Here is a 9,369-nt window from a genome sequence, read left to right as displayed (position 1 = left end):
AGTTGCAAAAATGAATACTGTAAGAATTTTGTTATCATTGGCTGCCCACTTCAATTGGCAACTCCTACAGTATGACGTTAAGAATGCATTTCTCCATGGTGACTTAGAGGAAGAAATCTACATGAACATCCCACCAGGATTTGAGGGAGACACAGGTAACAAGGTATGCAAGCTAAGAAAGGCTCTTTATGGATTAAAACAATCTCCTAGAGCATGGTTTGGGAGATTCGCAAAAGTTATGAAGGATTCTCGGTACAAACAAAGCCAAGGTGACCACACTCTCTTCATTAAGCATTCAGCTGTAGGGGGAGTGACTGCTCTTCTAGTCTATGTGGATGACATCATAATAACTGGGAATAATGAGAAAGAGAAGCATGAATTGAAACAGAGACTAGTAAGAGAGTTTGAGATAAAAGAATTGGAGAAACTAAAATACTTCCTCGGTATTGAGGTGGCATATTCCATACAAAGGATCTTCATATCTCAGCAAAAGTACGTGACTGATTTATTAACAGAAACAGGAAAGATTGGGTGTAAACCAGTCTCTACCCCAATGGATCCCAACCATAAGTTGGGAGAAGCTAAAGGAGAACCAACTGTTGATAAAAGAAGGTACCAGAGGTTAGTCGATAAACTCATATACCTTGCTCACACTCGGCCAGACATAGCATACTCGGTGAGTGTGATTAGTCAATTCATGCATGATCCAAGAGAACCTCATCTTCAAGCTGCTTACAGGGTGTTGCATTACTTAAAAGGCAATCCAGGGAAAGGAATCCTGTTCAAGAAGAATGATACTCTTACTTTAGAAGCTTACACTGATGCGGACTATGCAAGTTCTCTAGTGGATAGAAGATCAACTATAGGGTATAGTACTTTCCTTGGAGGTAATCTGGTAACTTGGAGGAGTAAGAAGCAAAATGTGGTGGCAAGATCATCTGCAGAATCAGAATTTAGGGCTATTGCTCAAGGATTGTGTGAACTACTATGGCTGAAGATTATCCTAGATGATTTAAGAGTCAAATGGGAAGGTCCTATGAAACTTTATTGTGACAACAAGTCAGCTATCAATATTGCTCAAAATCCTATACAACATGATAGGACAAAACATATTGAAATTGATAGACATTTCATTAAAAAGAAATTGGAGGAAGGATTAGTGTGTATGTCTTATGTTCCGTCAGAATGTCAATTAGCTGATGTTCTAACAAAGGGGTTGAACAGTTCGAGATTCCATGATCTTGTATTTAAGCTGAGAATGGAAGACATCTATTCCTCAGCTTGAGGGGGAGTGTTGAATTGTAAATAAATTAGGAAGTAATGAGTTGTAAATAAGATTAGGAAATCCCTTAAATGGAGGGATTAAGTTAGATTAGGAAGTACCCAATTTAAAATCCCTTGAATAGACAAGGGATTAAACAATTTTCCAGATTTAGGAGTGATTTAGCTTCCTATTTTTCCTCTTGTAATCTACTATATAATACCATGTAATATCAATTCAAGAATCAGAAGAAAAATTCAAAATTATTTTTCTCATATTTCGTCACAAGGATATAGTCTGAGAAATGGGAGACTGCTCTACCGTGGCAGGTTAGTTCTTCCCAAAGGTTCTTCATTTATTCCCAAATTCCTTAAGGAATTCCATTCTTTGCCTTACGGAGGGCATTCCGGTTTCTTTCAAACATACAAGAGGGCTGCCTTGGTGCTGTTTTGGGAAGGTATGAAGACTAATATCTAGAAGTTCGTGTCTGAATGCGACATTTGTCAGCGAATGAAATACGAATGCGCTTCCCCTGCTGGCTTGCTCCAACCACTGTCAATTCCTAACCAGGTATGGGAGGATATCTTAATGGACTTTATAATGGGCCTTCCGAAAGCTTCCAATATGGATGCGATCCTCGTGGTAGTTGACCGATTAACCAAATATGCCCATTTTTTAACCCTGAAGCATCTTTTTACAGTGGCGGAAGTGGCAAAAAAATATATTCGGGAGGTAGTCAAATTACATGGATTCCCTTGGACCATAGTTTCAGACCAAGATCGATTTCTCAGTCGCTTTTGGGCTGAAATTTTTAGAGCAGCAAGTACCTCCCTTAAATTTAGCTCTTCGTATCACCCACAAAAGGATGGGCAGATGGAGGTGGTAAATCGTAACTTGGAGACTTACTTGAGAAGTTTCTACTTCCGACAGCCAAGACAGTTACCTAAATGGATTCCCTGGACAGAGTATTGGTTCAATACCACTTATAATTCCTCTTCAGGTATGTCACCTTTCAAGTCGTTATATGGGCGGGATCCTCCTATTTTATTGAGATGGGTTAAAGAGGTTTCGAGAGTGGAAGAGGTTAATCAGATGATTAAAGAAAGGAATAACATTTTGGATGAATTGAAAGAGAGTTTAGCCAAAGCCCAAGAGAGGATGAAGAGGTATGCTGATTAAGGAAAAAGAGAGTTACAATTCCAGGTGGGAGATTAGGTGTATTTGAAGATGCAACCCTACAGGTTTTGTTCACTAGCTTCTCGTCATAATGAAAAGCTGAGCCCTCGCTACTATGGACCCTATAAAATCCTTGAGAAGATAGGGGCAGTAGCATATCGACTGTTGCTTCCCCTTTCGGCTAAGATACACTTTGTTTTTCATGTTTCACAGCTTAAGAAGCACGTACGACCCTCAGTCTCAATCCAGCAGCTGTCGAATGCATGACTGATGATGGGGAATTGGAGGTGCAACCACTCAAAATACTGCAGCACAGATACTCTTGTAAAAGAGAGCTGGAAATATTGGTTCAACGGAAAAGATTGCCAGAATGCGAGAATTCATGGGAACCTTTCTCTTTTTTCCACAGCCTATTTCCTCACTTTCACCTTGAAGACAAGGTGCCTCTCGATGGGAGTGGAAATGTTAGAACTAACGCGTATGTTACACGCAGGAAAAAACTTGTCCAGCTTGGCGAAAAACAACTGGCCTAAGTGGCAGTCAACACTGACCAGGAAGCTCCAAAAGAGGAAAGGATATGTGGCAGAGAGTTGGTGAGAATGGGAGGAAGAGATGAAAAGGAGGGGAGTAGGGAGGAGGCAAAAAAAGAGGAAAATTCGGAAAAGAAGTAAGGGAGAGTGCAGGCCTCTCAAATGTCGTGTGGAAGGAGTTGTTACTGTTTTGTGGAACTTATTCTCCATTATTTTGTAATCTGGATTTAGATTCTGGAATCAGAAAGAAAGTATTCTGTAATTAAACTTATTGTATACAGAACTGGAATTGAATGAATACACTATTTCATTGCTTATAGTTTGATACATGCACTGTTTCATTGCTTGTTCATTTACAATATTGAACTCTAGTGGTTGTTGAAATTGTTGAGAGTTGGAAAGTTGTGTGTTGGCATGGTTAGTGCTGGAGAAGGAAACTGCAGGCCTGCTATATGGTGATTTTCTGGAAATTCTGCCTGAGAAACAAAGGGAGAAGCCAAGTGCGTATCACTATATCACTTAGATAAAAGAATAATATATTTACATACTAAAATTCTTATCCTTAAGACTAAGATTCTTACTCATAAGACAAACTCTACTAGAAAATCTATTCCTAAGAGAAACCTTAAAGTGGCTCTTCATGGGTTAAGCCAAACCGCTTATGGGTTTGCAGGCACTACCCCCTACACTCCCACCTACTCATCGGGAAGCAAGGTTTCCACCCATTGACTAGGCATCGAGACCCGTGTGCATCACACCTTATAGTCAAAGTGGTTGTCAATTCCAACTGTAACAAATCTATGAAAATCGGAAACAAAAGTTTTGACTGTTTTAATCTTCCCTTCCCTAGACCAAAGATAAACAAGCTGTACAAAATTCAATTAAAAAAAAATCTTCCCAATTGAGATATATAAAGAAAAAAAATAAACTTCTTGAAATATCTTCAAAAGTCAAGACCAAGGAGAAGGAAAACTGTCCAATTCTATTCCATAATCTGCCACTGTTGTCATGTCTTTTCTCACCATGCATGAGTGTTAATTATTGATATACAAGAGATTTGGTTGACAACATCATGTTCTCTGAAATGTGAGACTAATAATGCACAGCTTGTGCAAATTTGTACAATTTTGTGAATAAATTCATTTGTACATCTTAAGAAAGGATACAATAATATGGATATTATACCTTTCCACTTCATGCAAGTTCTTTTATTCCAAACTTTCTCAAGTTTCCCTGAACAGCAACCAACTTTCCAGGATCTCCAGTGATCTGATACAAAAGGACAGAAACCAACTATAAGAGAATGATGAAGACAGAAAAGCAGCTGAAATCCATAAATGTAGGACAGAAAAACTTTCTCATAAATTTGAAGGCATACAAAAGACATCCTGCTGAACACATTTCAAAGTAAGAGAAATAAATGTAGGACGATAAATGAAGCATACAGTCGGTACAAGAATCTCAGAAGTTACCTCAGTGGTCAGAGAGTGCTCAGAGGCATCCACAACTTTGATCTGAAGATGTCAACTAACCATATGGTCTAAAGATGAAGGTTCCAAAAAGAATCAGATGCTTGAATGCAGAAAAGTTTTTTGAAGCAAAATAAAAGGAATATTCCTACTACCCACAAAATAGAAAATGATCACGAACTTATAGGACAAAATAAACTTTTCTGCAACTGAAAAATTGAACATCACAGGGTAAGAAGCATCAGGTACTCCTTACAAATCAGAACTACTAAGACAAAGTGAGCAAGCATATATGCAAGACATGGGCTAATCTTTTAGTGAGACTCACCATAAAGCAAACAACAGCTGCATTATTACCTCAGGGCAGGCAGTTGGATTTGAATTCAGTTTTACAAGCATCAGTTCTCATTCAACTTGAGGCTCCTTTGAGATATCTTCCACCTGGTAAAAGGGGGATTGATGGAGAGAAATGTGCATTAGCAAAAAAGGCAGAAATTTTCAGAGTGAATGTAGGTAAAAAATTGGAATTCCGTTTCTACCACTTTAATTGAAAAAAATGAATTGTTAGTTGTTAGGCCTTGAAAAGTTGGGACCCCAGAGCTAACTCAAGGGATGAGACTTTCCCCAACCACTTCAACTAGGGAAGTGGCGAGTAAAGGAGATGGAAACTTCCGTTCATCTAGGTCTTTAGGTTGGGCTCTGCTACTACTTGTTGAGACTTTTTCTCACTCTTATATACCCATGCCCAACTTAATTCTCAACAAATATGGGATACTCAACAACAGTGATGTCTAAATGAATGCCATAAATGAAAATTCATGAAAAAGAAAAAAAAATGGTTGGCTTTCACCTTTATGACATTTACAAGTTTGTTAAGTTGTTCCACAACTTGTCGCAAAACCCTTTCAGTCCCAGAGACAACTATGGTGATGAGAGCCTTGTCCTCATTCAAACCCACAGCAAGGGATTCGATATTGTAGCCCAGCCTAGCTAATACGCCGGCAATCCTGTTAATTATTGCACTTTCATCACCAACAAACACAGAAATTGTGTGCTGTTTCAACCTGAATCAAATGAAATGTGAGTTAAAACCAAAGTCAGCATAAGAAATATGCACCTACAATGGAGTAAGAAAATTAGAAGGTATAATGTACCTAGGATGCCAAAATCCAAAATTTTTTCAAGAAAACAGTCTCATAACTTTAGCATAAAACTCAAATTCCAATGGATACCATTCCACTTACTATAACTACAGTCCTAATCAGTCAGAAAAGATGATAAACCATTGTAGAAAAACTAATATATATGCACAAAATAAACCCCCAAAAAAGTAAAACTTCACATAGCTAAGCAAAGCAAGGATGTTAAACCGAGAAAAAAAAACAAAGATAAATAAGAAAATGCAACTAACATCATGGACACTAAATAAAAAAATCCATGAGTTGAGAAAACTAGAATAAATAAAAGAGAAGCTAAGCTAAACCACCATTACAGAAAACAAAACCATATGAAACAGAGAAAATGAAAAAAGACTGGACTTTGAGCCAGTCAATTTACATAACTACTACCCAATTAGTTAGGTAAGAAGATAAACCGTTGTAATAGAAACTGTAATATATATGAACAAAATAATCCAGTAAAAATGTAAAATAAAAATAAAACAAGAAAATTAAAAAAAGAAAAAATGCTAGTAACATCATGGCCCCTAAATAAAAATCCAAGACTTCTGAAAAGAGAAACTAAGATTGTTAGAATTGGTGAACATTTCGTTCATAAGACGTGAGGCACACAGGTCCCATTGCTCAGTCAGTGAGGAGGGTCTCACTCTGCGGCAAGCGGCCAGGAGGTAGGAGAAGCATCCTTGAGCCCATAAACAGTTTGGGCTTAATCCAAAGAGCCAGTTTAGGATTTCTCTGAAAGAATAATAACCCGTTTCTCTACGGAATAGGACTCCTATTGTATAAACACATTATTGTCTCTGTTAATCTTGAACTAGGTTATGGTGAACCAAGGATAAATAGCTCATTCTTTCTCTTTACGATTTATATTTATTCATGATTTTGTTTACTTCATCATTGATTCTACACACAATCATTTTCATTCAAAGATAACATTAGAGAATACAACAAAACCATATTAAACGGAGTAAATGAAGAAAAGACTTGACCTTGAGGCAGTGGACACGGCAGTAGGAGTGTGAGAGAGAGGGCACGCATTGTGGGTGGCGCTAGCAGTGACCAAATGGAGCTTCTTTGATGGGACTTGAAGTAAAACACTAGTTGCAGAGTTTGTCCTCGTTCTCACAAATGCCAAAAGCTTAGAGTTTCTAGTTGGAAACCCAGTTCCCGAATTGGGTTTGGCACAGGGGTCCAAAGCAGCCGCCATGAGTTTCTAGTTTTCGTTTTGTTTTTGAGAGAAGAGGAAATAAAGGGAGCTCACGAAGATTTTGAGAATGCCAGAGCAGGAATACAGTTCCCGGTCACTCCGTCGGTCAGTGTTACTGTCAATTTATCACGTGGTTAATGTGTACAAAGATCTCATTAACCAATTGAGTTGTCAACCTTGTTTATATTCCTGGTTAATAAATAATAAAAATTTTAATAACTTTCTATTATAAAAATAATTTAACCATTATTTTTATTTTAAATATTAAAAATTATTAAAATAATTTTAATTTTATTATAATTATATTCTTAATTATTAATTTTTTAAAAATAAAAATAATCTAATTTTTTATTAATATAATAAATAATATAAAAACATTTCAGAATAATTAAATCTAAGAATATTTAAGTAAAATAATATATTAATATTCTTTTATTAATTTTAATTGAATATAATATTACTTATATTTATTAATTTTTATCTAATTTTATCAAATATTATAATAATTTATATACAGTAATCCTTAAAATAATCTTTTAATTTCAGTAATAAAATATTTTTCAAACTAAATATCTCATTTGTTTTTATTTTCTCTGTATCAGGTTCTTGATTCAATCAAGTTATTGTTGGAGTCTTGTTTAAATTAGGAATAAAATCATGTTATAAAACAAAATGTAAGAATTTATTTGTATAAAATTAAGATAATAATTTGTGATTGCCCTTTATGATTTTCTTTTTATTTTAAAATCATCCAATACTATTATTTCAGCATGCAATATTACTTCACTTAAAGTTTGTTGAAATAATAATTCTCACTCTATGTTTCAAAAAGTTAGATTCTCACCCATTATTCATTTCTGTTAATAAATTTTATTAAGTAAAATGGTAAAATAATCATTTTGCATAAAAAATTTTTATTATTTCTTTTTTATTTTCCCCTTCAAAAAATTTAGAAGAAAAATTACAATTTTTACAAAATTTAGGGGTGTTAAAAAGATTTTTCAAGAGGTTTTCAAAAATTGAAAAAAAGTCGAGAGTGTTTTAAAAATAAAAAAAAAATCAATATATTCTTTAATAATTTAAAATTAATAGTTACACTCATAAAGAATCTTAAAAAAACACAACGTTATAAACTTGAATAGAGTTTTGATATTTTTTAAAGAATTTAATTGATAAAATTTTAAATTATTAAAATATAAATAATTTGATATTTATATTAAGTATTAATAGCAATTTTATAATTATAATAAAAGAGCGAAATAATTATTTTTATGAAAATCAAATTAGATTTACTCATGGATATAAATGATAGGTATAAATTTAACATTTTAATACTTGAAAATAAAATTTGCGGTTTTCATTAAACTTTGGATATAAAATAATCATTTAACCTAAATTGATTAATTAGAAAAGTCGAAATCTTATTAGATTAGAAGTTGTCATATTAATACGAATAATTCAAGAAAGTTACTCTTATTTTATCGAGTAATACATTATTTATAAGATTTATTACTTTAACAATATTTATCGAAGATATATTAAAATTTTAACAAGAAAATATTAGTATATTATCAACTTTATTATTTTGGCATTATATTTTTGTGAGTCTTTACAATTGATTATTTTTTTAATTTAATTTATTTCTTATACCTAATGTGTATCCAATGTTCGAGTACAAAAAATGAAGTAAAATAATAAATTAAATCGAGAGAAAAAAACATTTTTTTTAATATGATAATTTATTGAATAATTTTATATGTATACAAATAAATAAATAAATAAATAAATAAATAAATATATATATATATATATATATATATATATATATATATATAATATGTTATCATATGATTAAATATTATTTTATATTTAATTCAAAATCATCCAATCGCTCGATAACACATATCAAATGTGTACTCATAAAGAGTACAACATAATTATCTTAATTTATTATAATTTAGTTTACAACGTCAAAAAAATAATAAAAGAATGTGTACACAATTGAACACACAAATGGCATGTCATGTAATTGTATAAATTAATAATCAATCGTATAATGATATATCATTTGTATACATAATTATATACTCAAAAATATATATATCTAGTATTATTCGTAGAAAAAATTGTACATTTTGAATTTAGTTTAAAAATTTAAGCATGGGGCTAAAATATTACACATATTGGACATTTTAACACAAATAATAAGTTTTTAAGATTATTTAATACACCATCGCAATTGAATTATAATTATTCATAATCCAATAATCATAACTGTACTAAATATACAAAATCATAATCTATAATCATAATCCAATAATCTTAAACCATACTAAATCGCTTGGTTTATGTTAAAAAACCTTATGCCAGTTTTAAAACAAACACAAGCTTATTCAAGATTGGATTCTATCTGAATTATTTGAACTCGGAATAAACAAGTCAAGTCAAGAATTAGATTTCTTTTCACAAAATGTATCGAGTTTGAACAAACTCAAACCCAATCCAAATTTAAATTATTTTCGAATCAAGTTCAAGCCCCAACTTGTTG

At 32.9% G+C, this 9,369-nt stretch overlaps 1 pseudogene; it reads right to left on the bottom strand.

Moving 5' to 3' along the window:
• LOC123228107 overlaps positions 1–6,928 on the bottom strand; it is a 17,426-nt pseudogene extending 10,498 nt beyond the window's left edge.
• Positions 6,929–9,369: the final 2,441 nt, after the last annotated feature.

The sequence above is a fragment of the Mangifera indica genome, chromosome 10 (assembly GCF_011075055.1).
Source record: "Mangifera indica cultivar Alphonso chromosome 10, CATAS_Mindica_2.1, whole genome shotgun sequence".
In the NCBI taxonomy this organism is placed as follows: domain Eukaryota; kingdom Viridiplantae; phylum Streptophyta; class Magnoliopsida; order Sapindales; family Anacardiaceae; genus Mangifera; species Mangifera indica.
The sequence above is the reverse complement of the archived record's forward strand: the minus strand, read 5'-3'. Positions and strand labels throughout refer to the sequence as shown.